General features: G+C 45.2%; 1 long non-coding RNA gene across 2 annotated transcripts in view; it reads left to right on the top strand.

Moving 5' to 3' along the window:
• Window positions 1-20,565, top strand: part of LOC125282597 (uncharacterized) — a 77,805-nt gene that overhangs the window by 41,381 nt on the left and 15,859 nt on the right. For both annotated transcript variants that reach the window (XR_007189663.2, XR_007189664.2), the window contains exon 2: window positions 19,439-19,529. This is a non-coding gene — a long non-coding RNA (uncharacterized LOC125282597). The remainder of the gene's footprint in view (window positions 1-19,438; window positions 19,530-20,565) is intronic.

The raw sequence follows: 20,565 nt of genomic DNA on the forward strand, positions 1-20,565 counted from the left end.
CTCCCCACCTTCCTCTTCCCTGTCAATGGACTTCTGGAGAAATATGAGGCTTTTTTGTTCATCCAGGAATAGGTCAGCCTTGACATTTGTTCTGGTAGTTTCCCCTGTACCTCTGTGTAATGAGCCCTATCTTCTGGGAGGGACAGAAGCAAGGAGGCAGTGAAGTAAGGCACCCAGCACCATGTGGGTGGGAGAAGGGGAGGATGCCGAAGAACTTAGAAAGGAAGCCTGCCCACTGTGTAATAGGACAGGTAGCTGAAACAGCTGGAGGCAAGATGGGAGTGGTAAGAAAGAAGCCAGTCATACCGGTAAGCCAAGGCCAGACATTTGGACTTTTTCTAATGGAAATGAGAAATTAGGAACAGTTTTAAGTGGCAGAGGGGCATGAGGAGAACCCCTCTGGCTGCTGTGTGAGAACGGCTGGCGGTCTGGATGGGGTGGTGGTGGTGGAGAGGGACAGCATGGATGGGCGGGCCTTAATGTTGACGGAACTCGGCAAGGCAGAAAGAAACCAATAGTGACTTTTTGTCTTGGGCAAATAGTGGTGCTGTTGGCTGGCAGAAGGAAGAGAGGGGTGCAGGAGCAGGCTGAGGGCCTGTGAGGAGTTTCAGTTTGGATATTCTGAGTCCAAGAAACCTTCTGACACCCGGGCAAGGCTGTCCATTCGCCAGGTGGAGACAGAGGTCTGGTTAGAGATGTGGGTGGTGGGAGAAGGCAAGGAGCAGCTGAGCTGCCTCAGGGGCAGAGCATGACAAGTGAACGGAGCTCTGAGGCAGCTCTACAGCCAGGTGCTGGGCTAAGGAAGGGGAGCCAGAAAGGAAGGAGGAAAAGCAGGAGAGCCTGGGGTCATGGCAGCCAGGGCAATAGCATATTTCCAAAAGGAGAAAGTGGGCACCAGTACTAGCACCTTCTAAGAGTCTGTGAACAGTCTGTTGCCTTTTGCAGTCTGGGACCACGGTTGTCTTGGTGAGAGCAGCTGCGTGGCACAGAGGGAGCTGGGAAGTAAGGAGTGCAGAAAAGCGGGCCTTTTAGGAAGTTGGTCTGTGAAGTGAAGGCAACAGGGCTTCACTTGGGGGCATGGAGTTGAGGGGAGGGGTTACGGATGCAAGAGACGTCAGCATGTTTGTATGTTTATGGAAAGGACCAAATAGAGAGCAGGAGGTTGACCAGTCCCCATTGAGGACGTTTGGGTGTTTTCAGTTCTGCTCTGATAATGGGACAGACAGCCTTCTGTCCTTCTGTCTTTCTGTCCTGCACATCCTTGTGCCCTTGTCCAGCAGTGTCCTTAGAATAAAATCCTAGAAGGGGAACCACTGGGTCAAAACCTATTACATTTTAAATTTCATTATATATTATCAAATTGCCTTCCACAAAACTGATTTAGGCAACTATTTATTGGTAATGACATTCTCACAAACTTTGAATATTATCTATTTTAAGATCTTTGCCAGTATGATTGATCAAAAAGATTTCTTGTTGCTATTTTTTTTAAGACTTTATTTATTTGACACACAGAGAGAGGGAGCACAAGCAGGGGGGGGTGGCAGGCAGAGGGAGAGGAAGAAGCAGGCTCCCCCATGAAGAAAGCCCAATGCAGGGCTGGATCCCAAGACCTAGGTGTCATGACGTGAACCAAAGGCAGACGCTTAACTGACTGAGCCACCCAGATGTCGCCCCCCCCCCGTTGCTGTTTTATTTTATTTTATTTTATTTTTTTAAAAGATTTTATTTATTTATTCGACAGAGATAGAGACAGCCAGCGAGAGAGGGAACACAAGCAGGGGGAGTGGGAGAGGAAGAAGCAGGCTCATAGCGGAGGAGCCCGATGCGGGGCTCGATCCCACAACCGCTGTGCCACCCAGGCGCCCCACCGGTTGCTATTTTATATTGCATTTCTTCGGTTACTAATGAGGTTGAGCATCTTTTCTTACATCACTGACAATTTTTATTTCCTGAATTACCTGTTCATGTCCATTGCCGATTTTTCTATCAGGATGATAGTCTTTTTTCTCATTCATTTGTAGGAACTCTCTACTAAGGATATTAATTGTAACATATTTTTACCTGTAAATTTGTTGTATGTCAGTTACCTTTACTTTTCCATACCAAAGTTGGAAATCTTTTTGTGGGCAGCCCTTTTGTTCTCTTACGCTTGGTCTAGAACTTGATGGTCTTGCTCAGCCCAACAGTATCTTGGCAACCTCTCCTTCTGGCTTGCAAGAGTTTCGCCATCTTTCATTTTTTTTCTCTTCTTCTCTTGACCCATACTTGTCTTCTTCTGTCAGCCTCACTGGGGTCCACAGATTTTGCAGTTGGGAAGAAAGCCAACATGCCTTTTGTGCTATTTCCTCCTGGGGGGGGGGGGAGTTGTCTTTGAACCTTTTCTGGGGCGAATAGGCACTCTGAGTTTGCTTGCCTTGGGCTTAGCTGGGCAAGTTCTCTGTGATAGACTGGCAGACATGTGTGCTGTTCAGTCATCAGGGCGAGGTCCCAGTAGCAAAGTTCCAAGTACCAGTGAAACTCCAACTGTGCTCACAGCCCTCCCGGAAAGCCCTGGCACCTTGGACCCTACCTCCTACACCACGTGGGGGAAAAAGCATAATGAACCCTTATGTTCATTGTTTTTATTCTCCTAGGACTCAGGAGGTGATGGGTGTCGCCTGTCAGGTGCTCTTGTTGCCACTTTGCAATCTCCAATGAATTTCATTTCTCTCCCTCCTTCCCCCAGTCTTTTTATGACTTCAGTGCTTGGATTACAGACTGAGATTAGTTGTTATCAGAAAACGCGATCAAATGTGTTGGAGGGAAAATCTGTCGGAGATTAGCATGTGGAAGAAGAGGGAAAGAAAAGATCACCTTATTGTTTAGTGACAAAAGATGTCAAGCCTCCTAGTAGGAGCCAGTAGTAGAGACAATAAGATAAGGAACCCTCAAAGGCCCATCCCCCACCTTCAACAGTTTTCACCCCACAGCCAGCTTTGTTTCATCCCCCATATTTCTCAAGTATTCTTTTCTTCTTTTTAATTTTTTTCTTTTTTAAAAATTTTTTATTATGTTATGTTAGTCAAATACAGTACATCCTTAGTTTTTGACATAGTGTTCCATGATTCATTATTTGCGTATAACACCCAGTGCTCCATGCAATATGTGCCCTCCTTAATACCCATCACTGGGCTGTCCCAATCCCTCACCCCTCTCCCCTCTGAAGCCCTCAGTTTGTTTCCCAGAGTCCATAGTCTCTAGTGGTTCATTCCCTCTTCTGTTTACCCCCCCTTCATTCTTCCCTTCCTTCTCCTACTGATCTCCCTGCTATTTCTTATGTTCCATAAATGAGTGAAACCATATGATAATTGTCTTTCTCTGCTTGACTTATTTCACTTAGCATTATCTCCTCCAGTCCCATCCATGTTGCTGCAAATGTTGGGTAATCGTTCTTTCTGATGGCTGAGTAATATTCCATTGTATATATGGACCATTCTTCTTCTTTTTTTTTTTTTTTAAAGATTTTATTTATTTATTTGACAGAGATAGAGACAGCCAGCGAGAGAGGGAACAAGCAGGGGGAGTGGGAGAGGAAGAAGCAGGCTCATAGCAGAGGAGCCTGATGTGGGGCTCAATCCCATAACGCCGGGATCACGCCCTGAGCCGAAGGCAGACGCTTAACCGCTGTGCCACCCAGGCGCCCCTGGACCATTCTTCTTTATCCATTCATCTGGTGAAGGGCATCTCGGCTCCTTCTACAATTTAGCTATTGTGGACAATGCTGCTATGAACGTTGGGGTGCATTTGGCCCTTCTCTTCACTATGTCCGTATCTTTGGGGTAAATACCCAGTAGTGCAGTTGCTGGGTCATAGGGTAGCTCTATTTTTTTTTTTTTAAGATTTTATTTATTTATTTGACAGAGAGTGAGACATCCAGCGAGAGAGGTAACACAAGCAGGGGGAGTGGGAGAGGAAGAGGCAGGCTCCCAGTAGAGCAGGGAGTATGATGCGGGGCTCGATCCCAGGACTCCGGGATCACGCCCTGAGCTGAAGGCAGAGGCTTAACGACTGAGCCACCCAGGCACCCCAAGGGGTAGCTCTATTTTTAACTTTGAGGGACCTCCACACTTTTCCAAAGTGGCTGTACCAACTTGCATTCCCACCAACAGTGTAAGAGGGTTCTCCTTTCTCCACATCCTCTCCAACATTAGTTGTTTCTTGCCTTGTCCATTTCTGCCATTCTAACTGGCGTAAGGTGGTATCTCAAGGTGGTTTTGATTTGAATTTCCCTGATGGCTAATGATTTTGAACATTTTTTCATGTGTCTGTTAGCCTGGTTTGTGTGTCTTCATTGGAAAAGTGTCTGTTCATATCTTCTGCCCATTTCTTGGTTTGATTATTTGTTTCTCATGTATTGAGTTTGATAAGTTCTTTATAGATCTTGGATACCAGTCTTTTATCTGTAGTGTCATTTGCAAATATCTTCTCCCATTCCATGGGCTGCCTCTTAGTTTTTTTGACTGTTTCCTTGGCTGTGCAGAAGCTTTTTATCTTGATGAAGTCCCACAAGTTCATTTTTTCTTTTGTTTCTCTTGCCTTTGGAGATGTATCACGAAAGAAGTTGCTGTGGCCGATGTCAAAGAGGATGCATCCTATGTTCTCCTCTAGGATTTTGACGGATTCTTGTCTCACATCGAGGTCTTTCATCCATTTGGAGTTTATCTTTGTGTATGATGTGAGAGAGTGGTCAAGTTTCATTCTTTTGCATGTAGCTGTCTAATTTTCCCAGCACCACTTATTGAAGAGACTGTCTTTTTTCCACTGGATGTTTTTTCCTGCTTTGTCAAAGATTAGTTGCACAAAGACCCGAGGGTCCGTTTCTGGAGTCTCTCTTCTGTTCCATTGGTCTATTTGTCTGTTTTTGTGCCAGTACCATGCTGTCTTTGTGACCACAGCTTTGTAGTACAATTTGTAATCCGGCAACGTGATGCCCCCAGCTTTGTTTTTCCTTTTTAACAATTCCTTGGCAATTCGGGGCCTTTTCTGGTTCCACACAAATTTAAGAGCTGTTTGTTCCAGTTCTTCGAACAATGTCATTGGTATTTTGATCGGGATAGCATTGAAAGTGTAGGTTGCTCTGGGTAGCATAGACATTTTAACTGTGTTTATTCTTCCAATCCATGAGCATGGAATGTTTTTCCATCTTTTTGTGTCTTCTTCAATGTCTTTCAAGAGTGATCTGTAGTTTCTAGAATATAGGTCCTTTACCTCTCTGGTTAATTCTGAGATATTGTATGATTTTTGGTGCTATTGTAAATGGGATGGATTCCCTAATTTCTCTTTCTTCAGTCTCATTGTTCGTGTATAGAAATGCAACTGATTTCTTAGCATTGATTTTGTATCCTGCCACATTACTGAACTGTTCTATAAGTTCTAGTAATTTGGGGGTGGAGTCTTTTGGGTTTTCCATATGGAGTATCATGTCATCTGCGAAGAGAGACAGTTTGACTTCTTTTTTGCTGATTTGAATACCTTTTATCCCTTTTTGTTGTCTGATTGCTGTTGCAAGGACTTCTAGTACTATGTTGAATAATAGTGGCAAGAGTGGGATCCTTGTCGTGTTCCTGATCTTAAGGGAAAGCCTTCCAGCTTTTCCCCATTGAGAATGATATTCACTGTAGGCTTTTCATAGATGGTTTTTATGAAATTGAGGAATGTACCCTCTATCCCTACACTCTGAAGGGTTTTAATCAGGAAAGGATGCTGTATTTTGTCAAATGCTTTTTCTGCATCTATTGAGAGGATCATATGGTTCTTGACTCTTTTCTTGTTGATATGATCTATCACACTGATCGATTTGCGAATGTTGAACCACCCTTGCATCCCAGGGATGAATCCCACTTGGTCGTGATGGATAATCCTTTTAATGTACTTTTGGATTCTATTAGCTAGGATCTTGTTGAGAATTTTGGCGTCCATATTCATCAGGGATATCGGTCTGTAATTCTCCTTTTTGATGAGGTCTTTGCCTAGTTTGGGGATCAAGGTAATACTGGCCTCATAGAATGATTTTGGTAGTTTTCCTTCTGTTTCTATTTTTTGAAACAGCTTCAGGAGAATAGGTATTATTTCTTCTTTGAATGTTTGGTAGAATTCCCCGGGGAATCCGTCAGGCCCTGGACTCTTGTTTTGGGGAGGTTTTTGATCACTGCTTCAATCTCTTCATAATTAATCAGTCTGTTTAAAAAATCAATTTCTTCCTGTTTCAGGCTTGGTAATTTATAGGTTTCCAGGAAGGCATCCATTTCTTCCAGGTTGTTTAATGTATTGGCATAAAGCTGTTGATAAAAGTTTCTAATGATCCTTCCTATTTCATTGGTGTTGGTTGTGACCTCTCCCTTTTCATTCAAAATTTTATTAATTTGGGTGCTTTCTCTATTCTTTTGAATAAGTCTGGCCAGTGGCTTATAGATCTTATTTATTCTTTCAAAGAACCAGCTTCTAGTTCTGTTGATCTGCCCTACTGTGCTCCTGGTTTCTAATTCATTGATCTCTGCTCTAATCTTGATCGACTGCTTTCTCGTGCGTGGGTTAGGCCTGTTCTTCTGTTCCAGCTCCAGCTTCTTGAGGTGAGAATATAAAAACTGCATTTTAGATTTTTCTATTCTTTTGAGTGAGGCTTGGATGGCTATGTATTTTCCCCTTAGGACTGCCTTTGCAGTGTCCCATAGGTTTTGGACCGTTTTGTTTTCATTCTCGTTGGTCTCCATAAATTGTTTAAATTGATTTTTTATTTCCTGGTTTATCCAATCATTCTTGAGCAGGATGGTTCTTAGTTTCCAAGTGTTTGAGTTTCTTCCAAATTTTTCCTTGTGATTGAGTTCCAATTTCAAAGCATTGTGGTCTGAGAATATGCAGGGAATAATTTCAGTCTTTTGGTATCAGTTGAGACCTGTTTTGTGACCCAGTGTATGGTCTATTCTGGAGAAAGTTCCATGTGCATTCGAAAGGAATGAATATTCTGTTGTTCTGGGGTGTAGTGTTCTATGTATATCTATGAGGTCCATCTGGTCTATTATAGCATTCAAAGCTCTTGTTTATTTGTTGATTTTCTGCTTAGGTGATCTGTCTATTGCTGATAGTGGAGTGTTGAGGTCCCCTATATTAACGTATTTTTATCTATATGTCTCTTTATTCTGGTTAAGAGTTGGCTTGTGTATCTTGCTGCTCCCCTGTTGGGGGTGTAGATATTTATAATTGTCATATCCACTCATTGGATACAACCTTTAAGAATTATATAGTGTCCTTCTGTATCTCTAATTACAGTCTTTAGTTTAAGATCTAATCTGTCTGATATGAGAATTGCTACCCCAGCTTTCTTTTGAGGTCCATTGGAATGAAAAATGGTTCTCCATCCCTTCACTTTCAGTCTGGATGTATCTTTAGTTTCAAGATGAGTCTCTTGTAGACAGCAAATGGATGGGTCATGTCTTTTTATCCAATCTGCTACCCTGTGGCGTTTATGGAGCATTTAGGCCATTCACATTGAGACTGATTATTGAGAGATATGATTTTAATGATGTCATGTTGCCTGTGAAGTCTTTGTTTCTATAGACTGTAAATTTCTGTTCTGTATCACTCTTGGGGTCTTTTTACTTTTATAGAACCCCCCTTAATATTTCTTGTAGGGCTGGCTTGGTGGTCACACATTCTTTCAGTTTCTGCCAGTCTTGGAAGGTCCTTGTCTCTCCATCAATTCTGAATGACAGCCTTGATGGATAAAGGATCCTTGGCTGCATGTTCTTCTCACTTAGTGCTCTGAATATGTCTTGCCAACCTTTCTTGGCTTGCCAGGTCTCTGTAGACAGATCAGACGTTATTCTGATGTTCCTCCCTCTGTAAGTGAGGATTCTCTTCCCCCTGGACGCTTTCAAGATTGTATCCTTGGATCTAACATTTGCAAGTTGTACTATTATGTGACGTGGTGTCGGTCTGTTCTCATTGATCTTGGGAGGGGTCCTCTCTGCCTCTTGGACACGAATGCTTGTTTCCTTTGCCAGACTAGGGAAGTTCTCAGCTACAATTTGTTCAAATATCTCTTCTAGACCTCTCTCTCTCTCCACCCCCTCGGGGCTGCTGATGATTCTGACATTGGAACGTTTCATTGAGTCAGTAATCTCCTGTAATCTACATTCTTGAGATTGGATTTTTTGAGCCAAGTTCTCATTTTTTCCTTTTTTCTATCCTCCCATCTTCCAATTCACTAATTCATTCTTCTGCCTCATTTACCCTGGTTGTCAGAGCATCCAGTTTAGACTGCATTTGATTCATAGCATTTTTTATTTCTGCCAGATTTGCTCTCATTTCCACCCTTAGAGATTCTATATTCTCGTTAATATTTTCGTTAATATTTTTTTCAAGCCTACACATCATCTTGACCATTGTTACTCTGAACTCCATTTCTGACAATTTGGTTATATCCATATCCATCAGTTCTATGGCAGAGGCCACAATCTGTCTCCATTCTTTGCTGGGGATTCCTGCTCCTTGTCATTCTGATGAGGAGAGGTTGCGGGGATGCACAGAGCCTAAATTATTGACCAGGACCCAGGCAGTGTGCACTTGTTTTATAGGGACCTTAGGGACGTGGGCTTCTTGATTTTTCAGCCTGCCTTCTGGGGGAGGGGCCTGCCGCACTGATACTGAGGCAACCCTGTTTGGGTAGAGTTGCCTGGTGCCCTGCGAGGAGGGATGGGGATTGGCACAATGTGAGCTGATATTTCTGGGCTTTTCTTTTCTGGCAGCTTTCCCTGGCAGTTTTCTGTGCCTCTTCTGAGAGTCAGAGCAGCAGTGGCTGTATCCTAGCCTCTGTCTCAGAACAAAGAGATTGCAGTCCGCTCTTCACTGAGCTCTCCTGGCCTCTTTAACTCTGTTTCTGTCGGTGCTGCTAAAAACCCCACAGCGTCCCGGGTTGTGTGCCCCACAGCCACTCTCCCAGCCCTCACTTCCAGGGCCCGCACGTCTCTGTCCTTTGTGCTTCTAACACCGCCAGCCGCCCCCGGTTCCCGCGCACTCCTGACCTCCCTGTTTCAGTGTGGTTTGCGCACGCTCCGGAGCGCCGGTTTTCAGTCTGGTCGCACGCGTATTCCCAGGCTCACGGTCTTAGTCTGCTTTCTCGCAGGTGCCTGTCCACGAGTCCGGCCACCTCCCCAGTGTAGGTGGCTACTGCTTCCCGGCGCCCGACCGCAGCGGCTCTCTCCCCCTTCCGTTTATCTTCCGATATCTGTGCACAGATTCACGGCTCCCCACTTCGTACCTCAATACCCAGCGCCGGAGATGTTCGTTTGTAGAGATCCAGATGTATCTTCCTGCGTCTCAGGCTGATTTTATGGGTGTTCAGGATGATCTGGTAGACATCCAGTTCAAGTCAGGGGACCAGCTGAAAAAAGGTCCCCTACTCCTCCCCCATTTTTTTCTTCCTCTCTATAGTATTCTAAAGCAAATCCCCAACATCATAAAATGTCATTGTATGTAAATATTTCTTTATGTATCTCTTATAGATAAAAAATCAAGACCACTATTGCACACCTAAATAAACATTATCAGTAAGAGATGGCAGTGTGTAAGTGGCTGGGACATAGAAGAAGGTGGGTTTTCTTTTTCTAATTTGCTGTGCAATACCTCGGGCAAGACAGTTAACTTTCCTGTACCTCAGTAGTTACTTCATGTAGAAATAGGAGGATTTGCTTCAAATTAACATGGGTTACATTTACAGAAGAGCTTTCTTTGCTAAAAAAAAAATTTTTAAAGTAATTTTATATCTTAAAGTAACTTTATCTGGAATTTTCTTTATATAACTAAGGTAGGGAACAGTAAGGTTCTTTTTCAGATAGAGGAACTGAGGGCTGAAGTGGTCAAGCCCCTTGTTCATGGCTCTAAGAAGTCTGGGTAGAGCCAGAGTTAGAAGGGGTTCTCCTGTGAGGGGGGGGGCATGAGAAGAGGACACCCCAGCCCTCCCCTCTTAGTGCACCCTGAGGAGAATGGGAATGGTAGGGGGCAGCCCTCTGGGGCATCCCCTGCAGTGCCCTCTGCTGACCAGATGGGCAGTGTGGGCTCACGGTGTCCCCAGGGCAGGGGGACTTGGACTGCCCACACCTCCCAAGCCTGATGGATTCAGCACATGACCAATAACATCAGTTGAAACGAAAATTTTAAAATAGCAACAGAAGAGGGGAACGAAAAAGAGCAGGAAGAACCTTGATTTAGTGCTAACGTGAAACTTGGCAGTCAGAAGGTCCAAACTCTTTTTGCAGTTAAGGAGACTGAGGTCTAGAGAGAGGTGACATGACTGACGTGCATGGTGAGCGAGGCCCGACAAAGCCTCCCCACAGAGTCTCTCCAGCCTCTAACCCAGCCGGCTCTCTCTGGGCCACCAGAGGTGATTGAAGTCACAGAGAAGAATGGGAGAGGATCTCTTCAGTGTCCACGTTCCCCAGAGTTGGTAAGATGCCACTCTAATCATCTGTGGCCTGGGGGCATGGGAAAGTTGCAGTCTGTCCTAGATACTCTGGTGACCTGGGTCCCTGGCAGTCCTGCCTGGAGCCTTTCTAGCAGGTTCCCCTGAGATCCTTCCCTCCCCCAACAGCTCTAGCCTCACAGGGCAGAGAGGTCAGTTTTCAATACAGCCTAAAGGACAGCATCTTTGACATTGAATGAGGGTTTCTGCTTTGTTTAATATTAGCCTTTTTCATTTTGTATTTGAATTTGCCATCCCATTAATTTTTAACCTTTTGAGATCATTTCATTTTAGGTGAGTTTCCTGTGAGCAACCTATAGTTTGACTCTCATTTTTACTGCATTTTGAGTCTTTGTCTTTCTATTAGGGGAACTTAAATCATGGATAATCATGGCCAAAACTGATATATATGTGGTCTACCCCCCCAAAATCCATAAGATCAGATCATCAGATAAATCCCAGTTGAGGGACATTCTGCAAAATATCTGTCCGGGGGGTGCCTGACTAGCTCAGTCAAATAGGTGTCCGACTCTTGATCACTGCTCAGGTCTCGATCTCAGGGTTGTGAGTTCAAACCCCATGTTGGCTCCATGTTGAGTGAGGAGCCTACTTAATTTTAAAAAGCACACACACACACACACACACACACACATATATATCTGACCAGTACTTCTCAAAACTGTCAAGGTCATCAAAAACAAGGAAAGTCTGAGAAATCATCACAGCCAAGAAGCGCCTAAGGAGACATGATGACTAAATGTAATGTGGTCACCTGGACAAGATTCTTGAACAGAAAAAGGGCATTAAGTTAAAACTAGGAATTCTGAATAAAGTATGGATTTCAGTTTAGTTTTGTTTTTTTTTGTTGTTGTTTTGTTTTGTTTGTTTTAAAGCTTTCCTACAAAACCAAACCAAAACAAAACTCTAGGCCCAAATGGCTTCACTAGTAAATTCTGCCTAACATCTAAGGAGAAAATATTGTCAATTCTACACAAAATCTTCCAGAAAATAGGAGATGAGGAAATGTTTCCTATGTAAAAAAAAAAAAAAAAAAAAAAAAAAAAAGGGCTGAAAATCTAGAACAAACACAGGAGAAAATCCTAGTGACTGAGTTAGGAAAAGATTTCTTGATTATACAAGATGGCATGGACTCTAAAAGAAAATAATTAACAGATTGGACTTCAATAAGATTAAAAATGTTTTCAGGGGCTCCTGGGTGCCACAGTGGGTTGAACGTGGGACTTCTGGTTTTGCTTCAGGTCATGGTCTCCAGGTTGTGAGATAGAGCCCTGAGCAGGGCTTTGTGCTCAGCAGAGAGTCTGCATGGACTTCTTTCTCTCCCTCTGCCCCTCTCCCTGCTCATGCTCTCTCTCTCAAATAAATAAATAACTTATTTATTTGAGAGAGAGAAAACACAAGGAGGGAGGAGGGACACAGGGAAAAGGAGAAGCAGACTCCCTGCTGATCAGGGAGCCCGACGAGGGGCTCGATCCCAAGACCCCGGGATCATGACCTGAGCCAAAGGCAGACACTTAACTGACTGAGCCACCCAGGTGCCCCAATAAATAAATCTTTAAAAAAATGTTTCCTCTTCAAATGACACGGATAATAAAATGAGATGTGGAGTCACAGACTGAAGGAAGATGTTTGTGTGACATCTGTCCATACACATAATATGTAAAGAACTCTTACAACTCACTTATAGGAAGACAAAAACCCAATAAAAAGTTGGCAAAATATTCCAACAGACACTTCACCAAATAATATAGTTGGGTGGCACACAAGGCACTTCATCAAAGGTTATAGATATGTGGCAAATAGCATTATTAGTCATTGAGAAAATGCAAATTAAAACCACAATGAGATGACTAAAATTGAAGACTAACAATGCCACGTGTTGGCAGAATGTGGAACAACTGGAACTCTTATGCACTGCTGGTGGGAATGCAAAATGGCCCAGCCACTTCAGAAAGCAGTTTGGAGGTTCTTTTTTTTTTTTTTAAGATTTTATTTATTTATTTACCAGAGAGGGAACACAGGCAGGGGGAGTGGGAGAGGAAGAAGCAGGCTCCCAGCGGAGGAGCCTGATGTGGGGCTCGATCCCAGGACCGTGGGATCACGCCCTGAGCCGAAGGCAGACGCCCAACGACTGAGCCACCCAGGCACCCCTGGAGGTTCTTATTAAGTTAAGCATAGATTTACTATATGATCCAGCAATTGCATTCCTGGGCATTTGCCCAAGAGAGAAGAAAGCATTTGTCCGTATAAAGACTTGTATAGAATGTTCATAGCGGTGTTATTGACAAGACACCCAAACTGGAAACAATCCAAATGTCTAGCACCTGGTGAGTGGAGAAACTAAGTGTGAAGTCGCCATACAATGGAATACTACTCAGCAGTGAAAAGGAACCAACTACTGCTACTGGGCAACAGTACGAGTGAATCTCAAAAGTGTTACACTAAACAAAAGAAGTCAGACACAAAAAACTACATAGTGTATGATTGTGTTTATAGGAAATTCTAGGAAAGACAGTGATAGAAAGCACATAGTTGTTGCCGAGGCCAGAGGGTAGGAGGAGAGGTTTGATTGAAAAAGGGCTTGGGGAAACTTTTTGGGAAGATGTGGAAATGTTTCATAATATGATTATGGTAGTTGTTACATTACCATATATATTTGTCAAAACATGAAACTGCTTAAAAATGGTGAACGTTATTGCACATAAATTTTCTCCCAAGGAAGTGGACACAGGAAATTGGCAAAGGGTTATCAAATGTGTTTAGTAGGAGTGCCGAATTTTTCCTTGCCCTTATTGTGTAACAAAAGTTCTATCTTTTGGGGTGCCTGGGGGGCACAGTTGGTTAGGCAACTACCCCTTGGTTTTGGCTCAGGTCATGATCTCAGGATTGTGAGATCCAGCGCCGCACTGGACTCCATGCTGAGAGGATCTGCTTGAGATTCTCTGCCTCTCCCTCCCCCTGTGCCCCCTCAAAATAAATTAATAAATAAATAAAATCTTTTTTTTTTTAAGCTCTATCTCTTTGTGATGAATGGGGGCAGTTAGCCCTGCCAGGATGGTGACTTATTTTCTTGCTTATCTATTGGCATGAATATCCCAAAGTTATCAGGAACAAACCACAGCTTGCACTTTAATGGGACTGCTGCTGAATCTTCTGGTGGCACTGTTCTACTTCTGGGAACCAGGACCTCTAAACTCACATTGCTCGGAGTTCCAGGATTTGGACCCACAAACTCCCCAAGTTGGGTCACTAGGACTGGTGGTAAACAAGACCCAAGCAGTAGGGCTTCCTGCATTTCAGCCTGGACCTACTGTGGAAACTTTTCCCTCTTCTGAACCCCACTTAAAACTAGCCTGCCTTCTATGTCACACAGCAAACGGGTCAGAGTAGTATTCCCAAATGTAGCATGTGAAACTTTCAGAACCTGGGAGAGTCCCAGTGAGGGATGAAGTTTATCCTTTATTTTGTCTTTTACTTTGGAAAGGATGTCCTAAAATGCTGTGAGATCCCTACAAACTTCACTGATATAGTAGGCCTTTAATTCTTTTTTTTTTTAATAGCCTTTAGTTTTCAGAGAAGTTTTAGGTTCGCAATAAAATTGAACAGAGGGTACAGAAATTTCCCATGTAGCCCTGGCTTCACACACGCACAACAGCCTTTCCCAATATTAACATCCCCTGCCAGAGTGGGACATTTGTTAACAATTGAGGAACCCATATTGACACATGATAATTACCCAAAGTCCATAAGTTTACATTAGGCTCCACTCTTGGTGTTATATATGCAATAGATTTGGACAAATGTGTAATGACAGGTATACACCATTGTGGTATCATAGAGGGGTGTCACTGCCCGAAAAACCCTCCGCCCAGCGCCTATTCATCCCTCCCTTCCTACTGATCTTTTCACCATCTCCATAGTTTTGCCCTTTCCAAGTGTCATATAGTTGGAGGTCGCCTTTTCAGATTGGCTTCTTTCACAGAGTCCTATGCCTTTAAGATTCCTCCATGTCTTCATGGCGTGATAGCTCATTTCTTTTGAGCACTGAAGAGTATTCTATTGTCTGGATGTTTACTTATCCATTCACCTACTGAAGGACATCCTGTTGCTTCTAATCTTGGGCAATTATGAAATAAGTTGCTTGAACATCTGTGTGCCTGGTTTGTGTGTGTGTGTGTGTGTGTGTGTGCATGTGGACATAAGTTTTTAACTGGGACGTTGACTCTTCATAGGATTTATCTTCCATCCTTTGAAACAAATATGTCTTGTCAAGACTCCAATATACTTTCCACTTTGTTCATTGATACAGTGGATCAATGAGGTATTCTGCGGAATATCCACATTTTCCAAATCCTTTCAGTCTATTTCATGACAGAGGAAAGAGAGTTAACACAGCCCTGGGGCAAGACCATAATGGATACTGTTGTTCATCCCTTGTGAATGTGAACAGCTTCCCATCTTCGCTCCAGATAGGACAGAAAAGAGCTTATTTGCCATATCAGTGACCATATACCATGTACCTGAATGGGAAAGACTCCCCAAAGTTGACTTGAATTGAAGCAAGAGGACTGAGCCTTTGTTTTGCTACCAGACACTTGATTGGGTGAGTCAGCTCTCTTCACGTGAGGACAGTTCCTTGGGAAGGATTCAGCTACAACACTCCCTGCAGTTGGGGGAATGAGTGTCTTGGACCTGGAGAGGAAAAATCCAGACAGCATCCCATGTCATCCAATACAGATATTCGTTAAACCAAGTGGGGATGTTGAGTAGACAGGGGAGCTGGGAGAGATAGCTAGGGTTGGAAATTGAAAGGGGGGAGTCTTTGTCCTATGGATGTTGTCTACAGCCAGCTGTGAAACTGGATGAGATCACCAAGAGCATGGAAGTAGATGAAAACAAGAGAAGGGGAACCAAGGACTAAGCCCTGGGGCCCAGCAACATTAAAAAAGAATTCAGTGAGGGCAGGCATCTTTGTCCTTTTGTTCACTGATGTATCCTAAGATCTTAGAACACAGTAAATGCTCAATAAATATTTGTTGATTAAACTAAATAAGGTTCAGGGAAGAACTGTAGGAGACGGAAGAGGGATTCAAAATCATGTCATGTATCTGGGAGGAATTATTATGTGTGATAGACTTAACATTTATGTTCCCCCTTCCCCCTACAATTCATATGTTGAAGCCCTAACCCCAATGTTATGGTATTTGTAATGAGGTCTTTGGGAGGTAATCAAGTCATGAGGGTAGGGACCTGGTCTGATGGGATGAGGGCCGGTTTTTTTTGTTTGTTTTAAGATTTTATTTATTCATTTTCCAGAGAGAGAGAGAGAGAGAGAGAGAGTACAAGCAGGGGAGGCAGCAGGCAGAAGGAGAAGCAGGCTCCCCCCGCTGAACAAGGAGCCTGATGCAGGACTCTATCCTAGGACTCTAGGATCATGACCCGAGCTGAAGGCAGACGCTTAACTGACTGAACCACCCAGGCATCCGGGGATCAGTGCCCTTTTAAGAAGAGACGCCAGAGAGCTTAAACTCCTTCCCCCCACCCCCGGACCCAGGAATTACTATGGAAGACACAGCAAGAAGTTGGCCCCATCAGCAAGCCAGGAAGGAAGTCCTCACCACAATCCCACCATGCTGGCACCCTGAGCTCAGACTTTCAGTCTTCGGAACCGTGAGAAAACAAATTTCTGCTGTTTAAGTCACGCAGTCTACGGTGTTTTGTTATGGCACCCTGAGCTAATATATTATGTATCCTGAAAGAAAATCTCAGTAGGAAAAACAAACAAAATTATCAGCAACCAAGAGCATTCAACTGTAATTCCAGGCCAGGTCCTGTACAAAACAAGTTCCAAAGAGCAAGACACTGGTGATCCGAGGGCCTGATGACCAGCCCTGGCCTGCCACAGGGTAGTCCTGTGACCTTGGGCAAAATATTGCCACCCCTGCCCCTACCTTCACTCCTGCTCAAACGGAGAAGTTTGGACTATACAAGTTTTGTGAATGCATGTTATTCTTATTCTAAAATATAGAAGAAATGCATGTTCATTTAAAAACTTCAACCATCGCAGAAAAATGTGGAGAAGAATGTGAACATTCCCTGTGCCATTCTCTCTGCAGAGTTAACCACAGTTTCCTGAGTAGCATGCATCCTCCCAGATTTTCTTTTTCTGCCGTGGTCCTGCTCAACTTTTTACCCCTTCATGCAGCCTTCTCATGTCCCAGGTCCCAGATTGTCCTGTTGGTTTCCCCGTTGGTGCTTTATATGGGGAGACAGAGGCTAAGGGGACGGGAGGCAAAGAGGAGCAGTTACTTCTCTGGGCTGTTCATGGAAGCAGCCGTTCAAAGCACCACATGCTTCAGAGCAGGAAGCCCCTGAAGAGCCATTTCCGGAACTGCCCAGCCCAGCACCCAGCTGACAAAGAGAGCCAGTATGACTGGGATGCTTCCACCGGTGGAGAAAGAGCCAGAATCTACACCTTAAAGGACAAATTCTGAATGCATTTGGTCATTTAATTGTTTTAACTGCGGTACACCATACATACAGTAAAACACACATATCTTAAGCATACAATTTGAAGATTTTTACACGTGTGCGCACACACACACACAGAGAAACACCCCTATGCAAGCACCACCCAGATGAGGAACATTTCTAATACCCTGGAATTTCCCTAGGTCCCTTAGCGGGCAGTCCGTCCACCCTGAGGTCACCGCTATTCTGACTTGTATCACCATTCGTGCTGGCTCTTCTTGAATTCCTTCCAAATGGACTCTGACAGAGTGCAGTATTTTATGCCTGCCTTCTTTTATCATCATTGTGCCTGTGAAATTCCTCCAAGTGGTTGCACATAGCAGTGGCCATTCTTCTTACCGTTCAGTGGTATCCCACTGCGGAACTACGTCACAATTTTTTTACACTTTATACAATTGACTGACATTTGTTGTGCTTACTGTTTGGGGCTATTATGAATAAATAATATTCTGCTGGTTCTTGTATGTGGTTTTTTTTTAGACTATTTATTTATTTATTTGTGCGTGCGTGCGCATGAGAGAGAGAGAGTGAGAGTGAGCAGGCCCAAGTGGGGGGGAGGGGTAGAGGGAGAAGCAGACTCCCCGCTGAGCAGGGAGCCCGATGTAGGACTCGATCCCAGGACCTGGAGCCGAAGACAGAGGCTTAACAGACCGAGCCACCCAGGCGCCCCTTATAGGTGTGTTTTGATGGGCACATGTGCTCGTTTCTCTGGTGGATCTCCCTAGCCGCAGAATTGCTCCCTTGTGGTTTGTTTCCTAAGGAAATGTTCAGAAGGATTTGCAGGGCTCTGCCCTGGCCATGGATGCCGAGGCCTCAGGAGGAGCTGTAGGAAGACCGTGGAGTGGTGAGGTGGTCCCCCTCTGGAAGGAGCAGCAGCCAGAGGCTGACCTAAAGAGCCCCAAGACGGCAGAGGGGTTATCTCGCCCAATCCCCGCCACCAGGAGCAAGGCTGAGCGGCCCGTTCCAAGGCCAGCGCTTCTCTGACTCCCCTGGCTGTTTATCTGTTGTGCTTTGTGACTCGGCCCCCCGGCTCAGGGACTGATTTGTGGGGGGTGAGTTCACATCCTCGGACCTGCAGACAGGCTCACCTGGCTCAGGCCAGGGTCCGTTCCTGCCTAGGGAAGGACTTTGAGTTTTCAGGAATGAGCCCTGATCAGCAGGAAGCCAGGGGACAAATCAGCAGCCCCAGTCCCAGCGGGACCAGAGCTCCTGAGGCGTTCACCTTGTGGTACCATCAGGGCCAGCAAATCAGAGTCTGGAAGCAAAGGAGGCAGGACTCTCCCGAGGGAGCAGATGCAGATAGCCTTCCACGCCCCGTATCTCCGAGCCAGCCGGGCTCAGCGTGGGACACCCGGGGCCTCCAGCTATACCTACAGCCCTTCTGAGCACTTCATACAACCAGACACGTTGCAGTGTCACTGGAGTCTGCCTGGAAATGGCTTTCAGAAACCATTTTACTTACCGTCATCGGTCTGAGAGCGCCAGCGCCACCTCGGGGCCCGCAGCACAGGCCCTGGGGTTCATACAAAGGCAGCAGGAAGAAGGGGGGGAGACAGGAGTCACCATTGCGCCAGACCGTGGAGCCTATGCCCCAGCCCTACCAGTGGCTGCCCTTGGGAACCACAGTTTGCTCAGGGCTCTGATGGGCTCACAGTTCCCGTTCCTGTGTCCACCCAGAGTTACTTCGTTCACCAGAAAGAGTAGCTATGGCTCTGTAAATATAAAATATGGTATCAGTGATTGTTTATGGTCGGAGTGAGGGAATGATCATTGATGTGATGTTGGCCTCATCGTCACCCACTCCCCTTCCCCAGCGGAGAGCCGGTGACTGTGGCACCTGCCTCAGCCCATGGGAGGAGAGAGGGTCACTGAGCACAGGTGTGATCAGAGTTGTGGGGAGACAGGCAGGAAAGGATGTCCCCTTCAGGGCCTTGAGTCAGAGGGTTACCAGATCCGCAGTTATTATTATCTTTGTTTGTAGATGAAGAAACTGATGGTTAGAGGTCAAGCAATGAAATCAGGATTGCACGGTCTTTAGCAGCTTGAGAGCCAGGCTCCTGCTCCAAGTTGCACCTGTTTCCACAGCCTCTCCTGAGCAGCATTGATCCCGATCCCGATGCGGTTAACTCGGGCAGGGGGCCACGTGAGGCCCTGCGAGCGGATCTGAGATTCCTGAGCCAATGCCCCCTGGGAGAGCTTCTCAGCAGGGTCCCCGTTCCGGCCCGTGCCACCTCTCCAGCCTTCCACTGACCCGTACCAGTCCCCCAAGCCAGCCAGCCTTCTCCACCTTCCAGGCCCTTCTCAATGCTGCTGCCTCCAAGAAGCCTTCCCCGATTGCCCTGGCAATTTGAACCTGATCTCTGATCGTTTTTGTTTTGTGTTGTGTTTAAGGAAAGAACATGCGTCAGAGATTGATTTAACTCATTCATGAGGGAACCAGCAGGACAGTCACGATGGCGCCCAGGCGAATTCGAAGAGCAAGGTATTTATAAGCATTGATAAGTTTGGTGGGGTATTGGTATTGCCCTCCGGGGCAAAAATCCTTAACCTTTGAAATGATCTCTTCTGCCTGAGGGAAATCATTTGCACTCTGCCTGACCAGAGGTGACAAATGAACATGGAACTTCACAGACCTAGAGCCTTCCATCAGTCCTCAACAGAAAGTCAGATACAGGTGTGGACACTAGATCAGGAGTCAGCAGACGACAGCCCACGGGCCACACCTGGCTCTGCCCTTGTTTTTACAAGTTTTAAAGGAAGCCGGCCACGCTCATTTGTGTATTTATTACCTGTGGTGGCTTCTGCACCAAACTTTCGTAGTTGTGACAGAGATTGGATGACCTGCAAAGCTGAAAATATTTACCGTCCCGCCCTCTACAGGAAAAGTTTACTGACCCCTAATCTTCATTGGATTTTTTTTTTTCTTTTTCAACTTTTTTTATTGTGGTAAAATACACATGACATAACATTTATCATCGTGACCATCTTTAGCTGTGCAGTCCTGGGTATTAAATACGTATTGTTGTATGGGACCTTCAGCACCGTGGGTCACCAGAGCATCTGCATCTTCCCAAACTGAAACTCTGTCTCTATGAAGCAGAGCTAACACCCCCCAGCCCGCTCCTCCCCAGCCCCCGGCAGCCACCCTCCTACTTTCTGTCTCTATGAACTTGACTCTTCTAGTAGCTTCATGTAAGTGGAACCACACAGTAGTTATCTTTTGTGATTTTTATTTCTTTATTTAAGAGAGAGAGAGCGCGAGCATGAGTGGGGTGAGGGGCAGAGGCAGAGGGAGAAGCGGACTCCCCACCGAGCAAGGAGCCCGATGGAGGGCTCAATTCTAGACCCTGGGATCATGACCTGAGCTGAAGGCAGACGCTTCATGGACTGAGCCACCCACGCACACCTGTGCTGAGCTTATTTCACTTAGCATAATGTCCTCAAGGTTCATTCACAATATAGCGCGGGTTAGGTTTTCCTCCCTTTGTAAGGCTGAAACATATTCCATTGTGTGAACA

This window comes from Ursus arctos, unplaced genomic scaffold (assembly GCF_023065955.2).
Source record: "Ursus arctos isolate Adak ecotype North America unplaced genomic scaffold, UrsArc2.0 scaffold_23, whole genome shotgun sequence".
NCBI classification, from domain to species: Eukaryota; Metazoa; Chordata; class Mammalia; order Carnivora; family Ursidae; genus Ursus; species Ursus arctos.